This window comes from Sturnira hondurensis, unplaced genomic scaffold (assembly GCF_014824575.4).
Source record: "Sturnira hondurensis isolate 20B ecotype Veracruz unplaced genomic scaffold, ASM1482457v3 Scaffold0009719, whole genome shotgun sequence".
Lineage (NCBI taxonomy): Eukaryota > Metazoa > Chordata > Mammalia > Chiroptera > Phyllostomidae > Sturnira > Sturnira hondurensis.
Window position 1 is genome coordinate 18,117,912 of NW_028082350.1, and position 3,804 is coordinate 18,121,715.

Here is a 3,804-nt window from a genome sequence, read left to right on the forward strand (position 1 = left end):
AGCGGTTGCCTCTGGCAGGAAGGGCTAGTTTTGCCCCCTGCCGGGCGCCCTCTGCACCTGGCTGTAAATCGCTCTGCCAGTGTGCGCAGCTCTGCCTCAGTTTCCCTATTCTGCTTGCCAAGGAATTTTTCCCAGCTTTCTACAAGGACTTCGGAGTCAAGCCTGGCTTTGAATCCTAACCCCACACCCACTGGCTGAAGGGCCTCGGACAGGTTATGTAACCTCTGGTGAGCGCTCTCTCGTCTGCAGGAGAAGGGTGTGTCCCAGAATCACGAAGGCTGAGCACCATGCAACACACAGCCAACATTCAGTCAATGGACACAAATCGCAGCCCATTGCTCCAAACAGACTCCGAAGGAAAATTGTACCATAGCAACAAAATAATCTCTGACAAAACAACTTTTAATATTTTTTAAAGATTTTATTTATTTACATTAGAGAGAGGGGGAGGGAGAAACATCAATGTGTGGTTGCCTCTCCTACGTCCCCTACTGGGGACTTGACTTGACAGCCGAAGCATGTGCCCTGACTGGGAATCGAACCAGCGGCCCTTTCACTCACAGGCCCACACTCAGTCCACTGAGCTATGCCAGCCAGGGCCACAGCAATTCTTTCAATACATCACACCTATGTTCTATGATTTCTTTATTTTTAACATGTTTTTTTTTCTTTTGGAGGGGGATAGCGTTTACAATCATTGCTCACTGGTGGAATCATTGCTCACTGCTGGGATTAGCCACAGAGTGAAACCATTTGCAGGGTAAGGACCTCCCAATTAATTTACCGATTTTTCGAGGCAAACAAGCTGGGTGGGTGGAAACAGAGCTGAGTGCAGTCTGCCCCAGGCACATGTGTGCCCTTTCTTATGTGTTTTAAAGATGTTTGAAGGGGAGGGAGATAAAGAGGGAGAGAAACATGAATGTGTGGTTGCCTCTGGAGCACCCCCCACTGGGAACCTGGCCCACAGACCAGGTATGGGCTCCGACTGGGAAACGAACCAGAGACGCTCTGGTTCGCAGACCGGGCGCTGAATCCACTGAGATGCATATGCTCTGGTCCAGACGGGCTTTTAAAACGTCACAGCAAAACGCTTCCACCTGCTCAACGGAGGGAGGACACCTGTTCCCAACACTTGAAATCTGGGTTTTCGGTCCCTAGCCGACTTGACGGGCAGCAATGCTGCTCAGTGGCGGTAGATGGCGCCGGAGACCACGCTACGTAGTCAGACCCTCGCCAGCCGTTCTGCATCCCGGGTCTTGAGCGACACCTGCAGCGGAGGCGAGGGGCGTGTGGGCGGGCCTGGGGTCAGAACCTGGAACTCAAAGGCTCGTGGTGGGTCGCTGTTCGTCCCCAGATGTCTTATGACTGAGGCTGAGTTCTAACATTAGGACCCTGCGGTTCCCTCCGGGGCCACAGGAGCACCACTCTGGATCTTGACTGAGTTCCCGGGACTGGAGAGAAGAAAATGAGTGTCTGCTCGCGTAAGTCGATTTTCTGTCTTCTCGCATTTGCGTCCTAACTCCTGCTGGCGTTCGCTCCCCAGATCATTTTCGCTGTCAAAGGGTGACGTGGTGATTAAGAGCTCCGTTTCTCTTTCTCCTTGCCTTAGCACTATTTTGGGCCGTCTATTTGTAGTACTTTAAGAACTGAACAGACCCCCACCGCGCCCGCGCCCCCCCCCCCTCCCCCGCCTCCCGCCTCCCTGGCTGGTGTGGCTCAGTGAATTGAGCGCCGGCTTCCAAACCAAAGAATCGCAGTTCGATTCCCAGTCAGGGCACATGCCTGGATTGCAGGCCAGGTCCCAGCAGGGGACACATGAGAGGCAACAGTACATTGATATTTCTCTCCCTCTTTCTTTCCCTTCCCCTCTAAAAACGAAATCTTTTAAAAAATGAATTAATGGATCTTACGTCCATGTTTACATAAAAAATGTAGAGGTATAAAATAATCATACTCTGAATTTAGATTTCCCCAAACCTTAATGATGCCGAACAATTTTTGTGTGGCTATTTGTAGTACATTGTTTCTCTTCTGTGATTTGCACACATGACTTTTGATCTTTCAGTCTTTCTTCTCTTTACTGATTTCTAGGTCGTCTTTATAGACACATATGTATTACTTGGTAGGTATTCATACTTCTTCAGTACTTATCCTTCTTGAAACTGGACCATTACCTGAGTGGAAAGTACATTCTCATAGCTGTGGTTTATCTTTTCACCTTTTCAATGCTGTGTTTTAGATATTTATATTGATATTTATAACATATTGACCTTGGAGGCACCATTTCCCGTGTGTGTTTCTCGAGTTGGAATGGATTTCTAAGGCTGCCGCGCGGTGGGTTGAGGGGCACTGCAGGCAGGCTGAGCTCCGGGGGGCCATCCCCTCTGTGGTCACTTCCGCCGTCTCCCGCGTCCGCATTTCTCTCCCTGCTGCCTAAGTCGACCGTGAGGACTTGGGGTGCTGGGGACGGACCTGTGTGTGCATGGCCCCCCAAGCAGTGGGCTGTTTCACAAATCACACTGGAATTCTCTGTGGGGCCACTGCTTGTCTTGAGGGGTCCCCTCAAACTTCTCCAGAGCCTTAGTCACCCAAGAAGATCTGAAATTCGAATTGGAGGGAATAAACAACCCATCCGTTTGGAGTGGAAGAAGTTTGTGTTCTTCAGGACCACGGGTTTTGTTCCTTGAAAAGCCAGAATTAGAACCAGCTGCCCATGTCTACGCCCATCCTTTCATGCCATTGCCGGGGGGCAGGGGGGTTCCAGGAACAGCTCAAGCCCTCAGCCCCAAACAAAGGGGGAGGCCCTGGGTCCCAGGAGCACACTCGCCTTGTCTCCCCAAAGAGGAAGCCCTGCGGTCTTCCGGGAGGGACCCAGAAGTGCTATCTCTGAAAACATGGCTGACAGCCTGTCGCCCTCTGGCTGAGCTCAGTGAGCCACTGAGAGGTCCGAGCTGCAATGAAGCCCAGGAAGGCCTCCACCTGCCCAGCAGCAATGGCTGGAGTGTGGCCCCCTCTCCGCCTCCTGGTCCCAGAGAGAGGCCACCCTGCCCCAGTGCTGGTCTGCAGAGTCCCGCCTCGCCAGCTCACCCGCAAGGACACCTGCACCAAGATGAACCGTCAGGGTTGTCACGCCGGCCTGCACCTGGGGCCTGCAAGATGCGGGGCCACCCCAACCACCTGCAAGCTGGCCGGCCTGGGCCCTGTGACCCTGGGGCCTCAGTGAAGTTTCCCTGCCGTCGACTGAGAAGTGATATAATAGTGACAACTCCCCCAAGTTCACCCAGTGGCCCCTGCTGAGAGCCAGAGCTGGGGTCGAGCTGGAGGGTGTGTGAGGCCCTACTGGCCACCCCGTGGAGATCAAGAAAAGAGTGTTGGCTAGGGAACAAATCTCCTAAATTTATTTGAGCAAAACCGGTGACAATGGCCAGGAAGCCACACTTCCTGAAAAATTCTCCAGGGGGATGCCAGCGCTGCCGTTCATCTCACATGTCCCAGACGAGACAATGCCAGGGCGGCAGGTGCGGACCTGGGGGGCTAGCTGGATGGGCTTCCTTCCCCGGGACCACGGGGCTGAGGCGCGGGGGCGGGGGACAGGAGGCGGCCCTGCGGCGGCGTCACCGCAGGAAACCGCTCATGCAGGAGCAGCCCCGCGTGCCAGCCACACAACGTGACCCTGAAAGCCCCGTGGTCTGTTGGAAATACTGAAAGGGGCAAACCATGTTTTGAGTATGGGCCGTGACGTCACTTGCCCGTAAGAGCATCTTTGAAGAAGCCAGCGATCAGTAGCTTTTGTTGAATCCCAGC